The 14,774-nt window shown below is 40.5% G+C and overlaps 1 long non-coding RNA gene across 1 annotated transcript in view; it reads left to right on the top strand.

Annotated features, from left to right (window-relative positions):
* LOC106082844 (uncharacterized) overlaps positions 1 to 14,527 on the top strand; it is a 248,409-nt gene extending 233,882 nt beyond the window's left edge. The window contains exon 5 of the long non-coding RNA XR_009397098.1: positions 14,427 to 14,527. This is a non-coding gene — a long non-coding RNA (uncharacterized LOC106082844). The remainder of the gene's footprint in view (positions 1 to 14,426) is intronic.
* Positions 14,528 to 14,774: the final 247 nt, after the last annotated feature.

Here is a 14,774-nt window from a genome sequence, read left to right on the forward strand (position 1 = left end):
AACATTCCACTAAGGAACAGGGGCAAACATCTCACAATGAGTGCAGTCCGATTCAAGTTTAAGCTCAATGATATGGGGCCTCCTTTTTACAGCCCAGTTCGAACGGCGTGCCGCAGTGCGACACCTCTTTGGAGAGTTTTACATGGCAGAGTACCTCACAAATGTTACCACCATTTGGAGAAGAAAACCACAGCTGAAAATTTTTTCTGATGGTTTCGCCAGGATTCGGACCCAAGCGTTCAGCGCCATAGGCGGACATTCTAACCCCACTACTCCTGATAGAACCGATTGGAACTACGATATTTTTGCTAATAGAAATTACATAGACTTCTATACGGATGATTCCAGACTAAACGACCAGATGGGCTTTGGGGTGTGCTCAAACGATCTAGAACTGGTCATATCGAAAAGGTTTCCTGACCACTACAGTGTGTATCTAACGGATATTCTTGCAATTAAGGATGTGGTGGAATGTCTAAGATATAATGTCATAACGACGATTGGCATTAACATCTTCTCAGACAGCCAGGCAGCCATTGAATCCCTGGAGAATGTATTTTTGAACACAAAAACCGCCCTCGTCTGTCGCAGATCTCTCAACAAGATGTCTGAACAGTTCAAAATTCACCTGATCTGGATGCCGGGCCGCAGAGATATCCCACGAATTGTAAAGCGGACGAGCTTGACAGTCTAGGCACTACCTTACACATTCCAGGGAATCTGGGATCTGTGAACATGGCTCTAGCGACATGTAAGCTAAGCTGGCAGAACCAGCCCCCAAGGACAACGAATGATAGATGGTCACAAAGAGGGGGCTGTGAGCATTCCAAAACTATGTAGTCTAATCTAGACTTGAAGAGGTCTACTGCTATGGTGTCATTGGCAAGAACAGACGTCTCAGTCATTGTGTCCATCATAGAAGGTCACTGTCTAATCGAAAAACATGCTGAAAGACTGAAGGTTGCCAGTGACGACTTTTGCAGAAGCTGTGAGGACTTCGAAGGAGAAGAGACTATAGAACACCCTCTGTGTCTGTATCCTGATCTAGCACTCAGAAGGAGTTCCACTTTAGGTTCTCATTTCTTTGAGTCATTGTGTCCATCATAGAAGGTCACTGTCTAATCGGAAAACATGCTGACAGACTAAAGGTTGCCAGTGACGACTTTTGCAGAAGCTATGAGGACATCGAAGAGGAAGAGACTAAAGAACACCCTCTGTGCCTGTATCCTGATCTAGCACTCAGAAGGAGTTCCACTTTAGCTTCTCATTTCTTTGAGAACCTGTCTGATTTAGAGTATGTGAACATTCGCAAGTTGTTGGGATTTTAAAGTGATCTGCATAGTTCAACGATAGGAACTAGAAGGCTTTGCTGTCACTGGCAAGTCATCAGTCATTGTGTCCGTTATGGTAGGTCAATGACTAATCGAAAAACATGCTGAAAGACTGAAGGTTGCCAGTGACGACTTTTGCAGAAGCTGTGAGGACTACGAAGGAGAAGAGACTATAGAACACCCTCTGTGTCTGTATCCTAATCTAGCACTCAGAAGGAGTTCCACTTTAGGTTCTCATTTCTTTGAAAACCTGTCTGATTTAGATGATGTGAACATTCGCAAGTTGTTGGGATTTTTAAAGTGATCTGCATAGTTCATCAGTAGGAACTAGAAGGCATCTTTCTTCTTGTGTTCCTGTGGTATCACAAGAGACGAAAACGTCTAAGTGAGTCTTATGGCAGACTGCCTCTTAAACCTAACCTAAAGGTCGAAACTTAACATCAAGTAATAAAAAATCGCATACTTAACTTTTTCCTAGACCTTTAACTTCTTGGTAATGCCTCTCTTTTAAACAAATTCTTATTACTCCTTGTTTTTTTGCTGACATCTGCTCTAAAGAATTTTGTCTCCACATCTTATAGAAAATAAAACAACCTGTTCATGATAACAGGAAACATTACACAATTCAAACATAACCTGTGCAGCTTCTGGTATCCTTCCCTACCGGATATTAGAAACCTTTAAAACTGTCAAATTTAACATCAACCTGCAGTAAAATCAAAATATTTATGCACTTCAAACTAAAGGACTCACACACAGAAAAGGACCAAAAATAAAATCGTTGAGAAAATTTATTTGAAGTTAATATCCTTAACCGCATCGAAAACCAAAAACTCACACGCAAACAGACTCTGGAAAAACATAAAGCCGAACGCCATAGAAAATAGTTTCCCAAGGATATAAAAATAAATGCAGCAAGTCTTGGGGCAAATGAGTGAAGGAATCGTTTTGGTGTGGTTGTCCTTTAAAACAATTACGCCTGCGCACATACGTGCCTAAAAGGTGCCACACAATTAACTAACACAAGCAATTTACTGCAATCACGCACACATGCTTACACTCAGCTGTGTTATAAAAGATACTTAGACTAGCAAACCGAGCGTTTAGGGAATATTTTAGGTAATTTGATTACCGCGAGAATTATTTTTTCCCATTAGATTTTCTTGGGAGTGAGTATAGGCTGTGCTCCAATTGTTTTCGTGCGGTATTTACAATCGTTCACATCATCCCTATGCATCTGAAGGGGGATAAGGCACAGAGTCTATGTCATATTGGACCATTACTCATAATAAAAGTAAACATGATGTACGACTAATTTGAATTTGAAACACATACTTTTTCATGCCACAAGAAACCGTGTGTAGTAAGATGTTGAATAAGGTTTCTTGTAGTGATTTTTCCTGTTTGAGTGTGTGTGGTTCCCACACTTTTCCACCGCTCCAAAGTAGACAAATTTGTAACACATCCGTCTACGTGTGCATTACCGACAACGGGATTATTGTTAGCTATGTATTGTATCCAAAATTAGTTCATAATACACTCAAGGTAAATTTGAGGCGAATAGGGAAGGGAAGTACAAATATTGGGTTGCCCAACAAGTAATTGCGGATTTTTTAAAAGAAAGTAAATGCATTTTTAATAAAACTTAGAATGAACTTTAATCAAATATACTTTTTTTACACTTTTTTCTAAAGCAAGCTAAAAGTAACAGCTGATAACTGATAGAAGAAAGAATGAAATTACAGAGTCACAAGCTGTGAAAAAATTTGTCAACGCCGACTATATGAAAAATCCGCAATTACTTTTTGGGCAACCCAATATTTCAATTATTGTAACCAAGAAACTGTGTCTTTTTTTAACATGTTTATGCCAAAAAAAAAAGAAAAATTAAGTCAGTTTATAGTGTCATTCCAGTGGCAAGTCCTAATGCTGGCACCTTCCATGATGGCTTAATCCTGCAGGGCTCTTAACTCCGTGTGAAGACTATGCGTCTGCCAACGCCCCCATATATAGCCGAAACTAGCATGGGTACCAATTCGAGTTCATGTTGTCTGGATGTGTCCTTCCCCTTGATTAGGAAGGAGAAGAGTACTATCCAAACTCTTGCCGTTCTATGGGTCACGCCACCCGGTTGAGTACATGCAACTCCACACAGAACATCGAAATGCCCTTCCTGTGATATTAGGTGTTAAACTTCAGCCACCACCTTGCTTCCTACTGGGATCTCACCAATAATCAGGCTGGAACCGAAGTTCCAGGAGTTCTTGACTCCCGTGATACCAGATTAAGGACTCTGGTTCGACCACGTAGTACAACAACTTCCAGTTGAACTTCAAATAGTTCCGGATTGGTCACCTAGTGGTATGATGTAAGTACCATCCCCTAGCAATACGTCGTTCAGGAAGGCTGGGAAGGCGAGCGCCAACAGGCACGCCATAAATCCCAGCTACCGCTTTGTCTGGATGTGATTTTTACTTATACAACAGAGCTGGAAAAGGAACATCGTGGAAAGGAGAGAGAAAAGAGAACAGAATGCACTCTACAATTTACCCATGAACATACTACTAAGGAACAGAGGCAAACTTTTCACATGTCAATGAGTGCTGTCCGCTTTAAATTTAAGCTCAATGATAAAGGGGCCCGAGCCCATACGGCGCGCCGCTGTGCGACACCGCTTTAGGGGGAAGTTTTTATAAGGCATAGTACCTCACAAATGTTGCCGCTGAAAATTTTTTTCTGATGTTCTCGCCAGGATTCGAACCTAGGCGTTTAGCGTCGTTGAGATATAAAAGGTCGGGGCAGCTTAGAAAATGCAAGGAGCTTCTTCGAATCGTGGGGAAGGTTGTAAGGTTCTACTGACAGCCATCCTTCAGTTGAGCTGCGCGTGAATGGATAGTTGTTAAGCACATATTGTGCTTTGGAATCAGTGAACCCTTCCTGTGCCAACCTCTTAAGGTGGACACTTTCTCCCATACAGAGGCCACCGTAGCGCAGAGGTTAGCATGTCCGCCTATAACGCTGAACGCCTGGGTTCGAATCCTGGCGAGAACATTAGAAAAAAACTTTCAGCGGTGGTTATCGCTTCCTAATGCTAGCGACACTTGGGAGGTACTATGCCATGTCCACACTTCTCTCCAAAGAGGTGTTCATGGGCAAATTTGCATTTGGACACTTGCTATAGGTCGAGGCCAATGAGGCGGGAACTGTAGCATCGGACTGTTGATAGGATTCCGACTGCTGATAGGAGTCGGACTGCTGATAGGAATCGGACTGCTGATAGGAATTGGACTGCTGATAGGAGTAGGACTGCTGATAGAAGTCGGACTGCTGATAGGAGTCGGACTGCTGATAGGTGTCGGACTGGTCATTGCAAAGTCAGGTCTTTGACTTCGCACTTTACACTGGATGAAGCGGACTTCTGCAGGGTGTGTGATGACGAAGTGGGGTAGATGCAGACAGCCGAGCATCTTTTGTGTTATTGCCCCGCAATTGCAAGGGGAAGACACCGGATAATGGATGAACGCCTCTACCTATGCAGGAATTAACTCCAGGTGCTCAATTCTTTCAAAGTTCTGTGGAGGACAATTCAAAAATGCCCTTGAGCAACATTGTCACTGTTGGTTCTTACGCGACTTTAAGGCCAACACGATCGCTCCTTCGCGAACAATACCATCATGAGTTTAAATATATATGGAGCACAGATGGACAACTAAGACAGCCTAGCTTAATATCATCAAGCTCTTTTATTACAGAAGTAACTTCGCCAGAGAGAAAGTTTCCGAAAACCTAGTTTGCCAATATGATGAGTACATTTAAACGTAATAGGTAACCGAAAGCATCAAACATGCCATAGGACATAATTGACGCTCGACCCGCTCACCATGTCCTGCACATTGATCATCCACATGTTCTTTTCCACATGTTCCTTCCCACATGTTCTTTTCCCATCCATCCATATCCACATGTATGTCAAACACTGGGCGTAGCCTTTCAAGCAAGTACGGAGAGAAGTCTGATTCCCCGATACGAAATTGGGTTTCGTTGCAATCGATCAGACGATTTGAAAGAACTACGACTCGGGCATATTTCCACGTACTAGGGAAACAAACTTCTTCGACATATGGGGTGAGAATCGACTGGACATGATCTAGTGTAGCCTTCTAAATTATTTTAAATACCATTCCAGTCATACCATACCTGCTTGGTAACCCATCGTTCCAAAAATGGCAGTTACTGTCCACTATCTCGACTCATTCCAAACTTGGAGGTGGCAAACTGGAAATCTGTTCGTACTCTTCCCAATCAGTATGAACACTCCTTCCAAGAAGTCAATACATTATTCCTCACTCCAAAACCGACCAAGTCGCCCTGGCTATTAACCTGTTGCCTATCACGACAAATATACCAATGACAAATCTGACACTCAAATCGCTCAGACAGTCATATGCGTAGATTTAGGCATTCATAACGTAATTCTCTGTTCCTGTCTAAAGCCGGACGGCACGTGAATGTACGAACATCACATAAACTTCACATCACTTTCAGAAGCCTAATTACATGCTAATGTAATTCAATTCAGAACCTAAAGTAGAACTCCTTCTGCTTGGTAGAACAAGATAGGTTAGAGTTTCGTCTGCCTCAACGTCCTCACAGATTCCATCTTCTTTAGGATATCTAAGCCCTTACTAGCCTTGAAAGCTTGTCTACTCTACAATAGCCTGAGATATCCAGTTAGCCCTGCAAGAGTCCAGGGAGGTTTTGAATGAAGAAATTCATTCTATTAAAATCGTTCCATCCTATTTAAAACGTTTTGGAATTAGTTAAAGGTCCCAAATACCCTTCGTTGATCGACTTAATTTTCCCTTAGGATTTGCCCTTCTGTTTTCTTCACTGTTAAGTTTGAACTAATTTATTTTTCGAGTGTATTTATTTGTGCGTCTTTGATTTTTCGTAGAAGAAACCTTATGAAACATCACACAATTTATATTTAATTAGTGTTTTTGTTCAGGAAAAACTAAAAAATATCCTTAGACAGAAAATTCCAACAAGCAGCTCAAATTTCTTTCCCAAAAAGTTTCCCTTCCTTTACCAAAATACAAAAATTAAATCTATAAAGACTTTAATCCCCAAGGAATGTTAAAGATAGTTTCGAATAATTCATAACTTTGCTCGCCAATACAAAAATGACGTAAATTTAGTAGGATACTACTAGTGTTCATGGGATTTCCTTTAGTTTGCTATGCAAAGGATATGTATATCCTGTGTTATGACATTAAAGTTCATAACACGACGCACCTTGCATTTTGTGGTTTTCCTGGGAAAAGTCAAAATGTGATTTGTGAAACTCAAACTCAAAACCAAAACCAAAATGTAATCAAATTAAAAGGACGTTATTTAAGCCAGCGCCCAGGATCCTTTGTAGAGGCAATTACATTTCATTCAATTGTCTCTTTAAAGACAAGTGCTTGGCGGGGCGGTACCTATAAACAAAACAAGGTGTCCTTACGAACCACTACCACCACCATTATTTATCTGCCTCAAGCAGCAAAGACCCTAAGGTCAACTTGGGTTATTTGGTTGCCTTTTTTGTTTTTGTATTGCTTCAATTCAATTGCTTTGTCTGCGCAGCCGCAACGTTTGTCAGTTCAAGTGTTGCATTACACAAGTGTTCTCTGTTCTTTTTGGTTCCTTTCGATTTTTGCCTTTTTGTCTGATATTCTCCTTTCGATTTGTGCACGGCCACTTGAGCTCTTTGTGTCCTGTTTACAGTTGATGGATTTTTGTGCGGTGGAAGTGTGTCCTTTGTTTGCCAGACATCAGGTCTGACCGAGTCTTGGATTTTGAGGTTTTGACATGTGTTTTCTTGCGGTTGGCTAAAATATGCAAAACCCTGAGCCAAATGGGTTTAAATCTCGAGCGTATGCAATAGATTTATGAATGTGGTTTTTTACAGAAAAAAATACTGTGACACCTTGCATATTAACCAAGAAGCGGAAACTCTTCTTCCGATAATTGCATGATTTGAAAGTGTGACACACTTATTACGAAATCTTCTTTCAATTTAATTTGTAAATATTCTACTGCAAACCGAAATTTGCCCATGAACATTTCATTAAACAACAGGGGAAAATGAGAAAAGGAGAAGATTTTACATGGCATCATAACTCACAAATGACGGCAGTATCCGGAGAAAATAACCACCGCTGAACATTTTTGTTGATGTTCTCACCAGAATTCGAACCTAGGAGTTCAGCGTCATAGCAAAAACAACGAAAAACCCTGACAGATTTCTTTTTTGCTGTTCGACAAGTTTTAACTTAATGATAAGAATCATAAGATAAGACTGTCAGGACATGCGTTTGAACCCATAAGCAAACTTGTACGAATCAATCTACCAATGATTCATGTTTTCCTTCCTCACCTTTATTTCTCCCATATTAACCGAACTACCGATTTCTTTATTAAGCCCCTAGCCAGAATTTTTGTCTTGGAATTCTATAAACAGAGTTTTGAAAAGCAGTGCGATCCACTATACCACAACATAATATATATATTAAAGGGTGATTTTGTAAGAGCTAAAGGAAAGCTAAAAAAAACATAAAATTCAGAAGAAATGCATGAAATCTTTATTGGAATCCAAAGAACGTTCCATATAATGAAATGTTTGAAGATTATTTCATGCAAATGTTGACCGTGACTGGGCCTCAAGTGGACCATCCGCTTAGTCTATTTTTGGCATACTCTTTCCCACATTTCGACCGGTATCTTACGAATAAATGCTTCAATAATATCTTCCAATGCGTCAATTGAAGCGGGGATGTCTGTATAGAAATGAGCTCTAACATAGCCCCACAAAAAATAGTCTAAAGGCGTTAAATCGCACGATCTAGGCTGCCAATTGGCCGGTCCCGAATAAGTGTTCACCGAACTCCCAATAAGTCCATTGTTACACGTGTTGAGTGGCATGTGGCACCATCTTGCTGAAACCACATGTCATGCAAGTCAAGCTCTTGCAAAAAATAGTCTAAAGGCGTTAAATCGCACGATCTAGGTGGCCAATTGACCGGTACCTAAGGTGAAATAAAATGTTTCCCGAACTCGCCTCTCAATAAGCTCACAACCACATGTCATGTAAGTTAAGCTCTTGCATTTAGAGCAAAAAAAAGTTGGATATCATCTCACGATAGCGCTCACCATTCACACTTACGTAAGGATTCGCATCATCTTTGAAGAAGTACGGTCCAATGATGCTACCGGCCTATAGACCGCACCAAGCTGTGACTCTTTCTGAATGCATTGGTAGCTCTTGCAATGATTCTGGCTGATCTTCACTCGAAAATCGACCATTCTGCCTATTTATGTACCCATTGAGCCAAAAATTAGTTTCATCGCTGAACACGATTTGCTCGCGATGAACTTTGTTAACAGAGCCCCCATTTTAATAATAAAATTCAATAATTTGCAAACGTTGTTCGTTTGTAAGACAATTTATGGTTAAATTATACACAAAGCTGAAGATGTTTGATGCTGAAGCTGTAGTTGTTTGACAGTGAAACCAAGCACGAAACGTGCATAAACTGTATAATCCAATGTTGCCAAAAAGATAGGTTAGATTAGGTGAGAGTGGCAGTACTTTACAGACTCAATTAGACAATTTTAAGTCCATTGTGATACCACAGTAGCGTTAGACTAAGGCTTCTGGCGGGAATCAAACCCACGATCCCTGCACTGGTAATCTAAGCACGTTACAAACTCGGCTACCGGGCCACCAAAAATCACCCTTTAGTATCCCAAACGAGACGACCCGGTGGTCTTTGGGGTGTACTCTGAAGAACTAGGATTGGAATGTTACCTGACCACTGTAGTGTGTATCGAGCGTAGATAAGAAGTGGTGGAAAGGCTAATATATAGCATCATATCGTCGATAGCCTTGAATATCATTGAAATTAAAGAAGTGGTGGAAAGGCTAAGATATAATATCACAGCGACTATTGTCATAAATATCTTTTCAGATATCAAATCTACCATCAAATCTCTGGTAGCCATCATATCTCTGGGGATCATATTTTTGAATTCAATAACGGCCCTCGATTGTCGCAGATCTCTCAACGAGATGGCTGAACAGTTTAAAATTCACCTGTTCTGAATGCTAGGCCACAGGGATATCTCAGAGAATTGCAGAGCGGACAAGTTTGCGAGACTAGGAACTATATTTACATTCCAATGAAACAGGAATCTGTTGGTATACCTCTAGTCTCCGGATCAGGCCCATAGAGAAACGATTGACAGATGGTCCCAGTGTGCGGGTTGTGATCATTCCAATATTATGTGGCCTAGTCTAGACGTGCAGAGCTCTCTACCGCTCTACAGATGGTCCCAATGTGGGGGTTCTGATCATTCCAATATTATGTGGCCTAATCTAAACTTGCCGAGGTCTCTACCGCTTTGCTGCCGCTGGCTAGAAAAGACTGCACTGTCTAATAGGAAAACATGCTGGCAGACTGAAGGTTGCCAGTAACCACATTTGCCGAAGCTGTGTGAGTGTCGAAGATGAAGAGTCTAAAGAACATCTGCTGAGTGTGTGTCCCGCACTGGCTTGAGTTCCACTTTAGGTTCTCATTTCTTTGACAACTTATCTGTTCAGCAGATGTGAGCTTTCGCATACTGTTATGAATTTTAAAGCAATGTGGAAAGTTCAACGGTAGTAACTAGAAGACATCTTCCTTCTTCTGTTCCTGTGGTAGCACAATGGACGAAAACGTCTAAGGGAGCATGACGGCAGAATGCTTCATAAAATTATTCTAACCTAACCTATTTGCATGACACTTAGTTCAATGGATAGTCATTCCGTTTGCAACACATCGAAATGATGATCTGCGATCCAATGAAGTATTGGGTTGCCCAAAAAGTAATTGCGGATTTTTCATATAGTCGGCGTTGACAAATTTGTTCACAGCTTGTGACTCTGTAATTGCATTCTTTCTTCTGTCAGTTATCAGCTGTTACTTTTAGCTTGCTTTAGAAAAAAAGTGTAAAAAAAGTATATTTGATTAAAGTTCATTATAAGTCTTATTAAAAATGCATTTACTTTCTTTTAAAAAATCCGCAATTACTTTTTGGGCAACCCTATATATATTCTTGATAGTCATAACATTTTATGTCGATATAGCCATGTCCGTCTGCCGAAATCACTATAAAGCTAGCTTCTCGAAATTCTGCACAACTCGTCTTATTGACGAAATTCCTTGAGGATTGCAAATCGGTTCATATTTGAATACACATCGCATATAAAAGTCGTCCATCGGCTTGACTTCTGGAGTGGCTAGAAGCTGCTGTTGATTCCCGATTGGTGTGAAATTTGTCACGTAGTGTATGTTATGACTTCCATCAATCGTGTCGAGTATGTTTCAAATCGGTGAATTACAAGATATAGCTTCCATATCAACCCTTCTCCAATTTGAATAACTTGATCGAAAACAATTGGATAAAAATTGCGACCTGTTTTTTGTACACAAAATAACAGGAACAAACAGATAGACAGACAGTCTGACAGACGGACAGACAGACGGACGAACGGACAGACAGACAGATATAGCTAAATCGAACAAGTAAAAGCGTGCTAAGTTCGGCCGGACCGAATGTTATATTCCCTCCACCATGGATCGCATTTGTCGAGTTTTTTTGCCGGCATCTCTTCTTAGGCAAAATAAAAAGATAAAAGAAAAGATTGGCTCTGTTATTAGAGCGATATCAAGTTATGGTCCAATTCGGACCATAATACAATTATATGTTGGAGACCTGTGTAAAATTTCAGCCAATTCGAATAAGAATTGCGCCCTTTTGGGGCTCAAGAAGTAAAATAGCCTAATCGGTTTATATGGGAGATGTATCAGGCTATAGACCGATTCGGACCATGATGGTCATGAGAGAATCCGTCGTACAAAATTTCAGACATATCGGATAAGAATTTCTAGCTCTAGAGGCTCAAGAAGTCAGGATCCCAGATCGGTTTATATGACAGCTATATCAGGTTATAGACTAGTGTGAACCATTTTTGGCACAGTTGTTGGAAATCACGACAAAACACGTCATGCAAAATTTCAGCCAAATCGGATAGGAATTTCGCCCTCTAGAAGCTCAAGAAGTCTAGACCCCAGATCGGTTTATATGACAGCTATATCAGGTTATGGACCGATTTGAACCATACTGAGCACAGTTGTTGGAAGTCATAACGAAACACCGCATGCAAAATTTCCACAAAATGTCCACATTCACTAAATCAGACAGGTTCTCCAAGAAATGAGAACCCCTTCTGACTGCTTCTTCTGACTCCTTCTGACTGCTAGTGCGGGACACACACACAGAAGGTATTCCATAGGCTCTTCTCCTTCGATGTCCTCACAGCTTCTGAAAAAGTCGTTTTCTGTTTCTGTTTTCTGATTAGACAGTGACATTTCGTGACGGACACAATGACTGAGACGTCTGTTCTATCCAGTGACAGCATAGCGGAAGACCTCTTCAATCTAGAATACGCCACATAGTTTTGAAATGCTCACAGCCCCTTCTTTGTGACCATCTATTATTCATTGGCCCGAAGGGGCCTGGTCTTGAAATCTTATCTTACATGTCGCTGGAGGCATATCCACAGATTCCAGTATCCCTGGAATGTGTAAGGTAGCTCCTAGTCTCGCAAGCTCGTCCGCTTCACAATTCCCTGAGATATCTCCATGACCCAAAACGGGTGATTTTTATATACATTCTGGATCACCGTAAAAATCTAAGACGATCTAGCCATGTCCGTCCGTCAGTCTGTTGAAATCACGCTACGGTCTTTAAAAATACAGATATTGAGCTGAAACTTTGTACAGATTTGTTTTTTACCCATAAGCAGGTTAAGTTCGAAGATGGGCTATATCGGACTATATCTTGGTATTGCCCTCATATAGACCGAAACGCCGATTTAGGGTTTTAGGCCTTTATGGCATCATACATTTACTATCCTATTTTGCTGAAATTTGGGACAGTGAGTTGTGTTAGGCCAGTCGGCATCCTTCTTCAATTTGGTCCAGATCGGACCAGATTTGATTATAGCTGCCTTATAGACCGACCTCTCGAATTAAGGTTTCGGGCGCAGAAAAGACGCATTAATTTTCCGATGTCGCCGAAATTTGGGACAGTGAGTTAAGTTAAGCCCCTCGACATATTTCTGCTATATGGCATAGATCGGTCTAGATTTCGATATAGCTGCCATATAGACCGATCTCTCGATTTAAGGTCTTGGGCCCATTAAAGACGTATTTATTTTCAGATTTCACCGAAATTTGGGACGGTGAGTTGTGTGAGGCTCTTCGACATTTTTCTGCAACTTGGCCCAAATCGGTCCAGATTTGGATATAGCTGTCAATTAGACCGATATTCAAGGTCTTGGCCACATAAAAGGCGCATTTATAATCCTATTTCACTGAAATTTGACATTGTGATTTATGTTAGTCTTTTCGACATCCGTGTCGTATATGGTTCAGATCGGTTTATTTTTAGATATAGCTACTAAAAAGACCAAAATTTTTTTTTATACACAATTGAACAATGACTTGTACTTATTAGTATATGGTCCAAATCGGAACATATTTCGATATAGCTGCTATGAGGCATAAGGTATGAATTTTTCACCGGATTTTGACGAATGGTAGTTTACATATATACCCGATGGGGCGGGTATCCAAAGTTCGGCCCGGCCGAAATTAACGCTTTTTTACTTGTTTATTTATGCCAATCTTCGTTATGACATTATATATTAGCCATTCGACCACTTCCTTAATGGCAAGGATCTCCGTTTGATACACACTGCAGTGGTCGGTTAATCTTTTCGACATGACCAGTTCTATATCTTTAGAGTACACCCTAAAGCCCACCTGGTCATCCGGCCCACCTGGTTTGGAACCATACGTATATAAGTCTTTTACAGTCTATTACGAGGGATATCGTAGTTCCAATCGTTTCTATCAGGAATAGAGGTACAGTCCTTTTTTCAAAAAACGGCTCAGGTAGGGTGTAATTCACACTGACTGGAACCGTCCGTAGCCGCCACATGAACAAAGAGACAGGTCCCTTAGCCTCACGGCAGTGGTCGCAGCAATTTGTCTAGCCACAATGCCCAGAGGCATTAGATTTAGCATTAAATTCAGTACATCAGATGGTGTCGTCCTCAGTGCGGCTGTGATGCACAAACAAGTCATTCTTTGGATCCGGTTAAGTATTGAGCAGTAGGTGGACTTTTGAAACGCCGTCCACCAGACCTTAACACCATATAGCATTATAGGTCTGACAACTGCAGTATATACCCAATGCATGACACGCTGTCTAAGCCCCCAACTTTTTCCAAGGGCTCTCTTGCAGGTGTATAGGGCAAGAGTTGGCTTTCTTGCCCTTTTCAAAATGTTGGATTTGAAGTTCAATTTCCTGTCCAGCAAACCACCCAGAGATTTTGCGTTTTCTGTAAATGGAACAATCTCTCCTTCCAAGGAGACAGATGCCACTGTAGGCAACTTGTATTTCCTGCTGAAAACAACTATTTCTGTCTTGCACGGATTTATACCTAGACCAATTTCGGTAGTCCACTTTGCTGTTGCACGTAGAGCTTCCTGAAGTATATTTCTTAGAGTGCTGGAAAACTTTTCTCTAACCACAATTGCCACGTCATCAGTATACGCGACCACTTTTACACCTTTTTCTTTGACAAATGCACTTAGATGTTATATCCTGCGCCACAGTAGTGGAGTAATATATAAATAGGATAATTAATATTGGGTTGCCCAAAAAGTAATTGCGGATTTTTCATATAGTCGGCGTTGACAAATTTTTTCACAGCTTGTGACTCTGTAATTGCATTCTTTCTTCTGTCAGTTATTAGCTGTTACTTTTAGCTTGCTTTAAAAAAAAAAGTGTAAAAAAAGTATATTTAATATTTATTAAAAATGCATTTACTTTCTTTTAAAAAATCCGCAATTACTTTTTGGGCAACCATATATCCATGATCTTGGGTATTCACAGTTCGCTACCGCCAAACTTAATATGTTTTTATGTTTTTCATTATAGGCTCTCCACCAACTGGAATCGTTCTTCTCCAATCTGGGAGACCTTTCTGTCTCTATACCATCGTTTCTTCAACAAGGATTATCTCAATGGATCAAAACAGATCTCCAAGTGAACTAAGGTAAGGTGAGTCCTTTCATTATTCCTAACTTAAGAAGCAATGTTGTCTTTTTCGTTGTCATTCATTTCCTCGTGGTAGCTTTTTCCTCAAAGTATTAAAGCAAATTTAAGAAAAAAATCATCTCCATTTACAACAACTTGACATTTTAGTTCACAGAAATGTCACAAAAACATGAATCTAACATTTTAATATGATTGTTGGGTAAGCAAACGAATTGAAATAAAAAGACC

This window comes from Stomoxys calcitrans, chromosome 2, assembly GCF_963082655.1.
Source record: "Stomoxys calcitrans chromosome 2, idStoCalc2.1, whole genome shotgun sequence".
Taxonomy (NCBI): Eukaryota; Metazoa; Arthropoda; class Insecta; order Diptera; family Muscidae; genus Stomoxys; species Stomoxys calcitrans.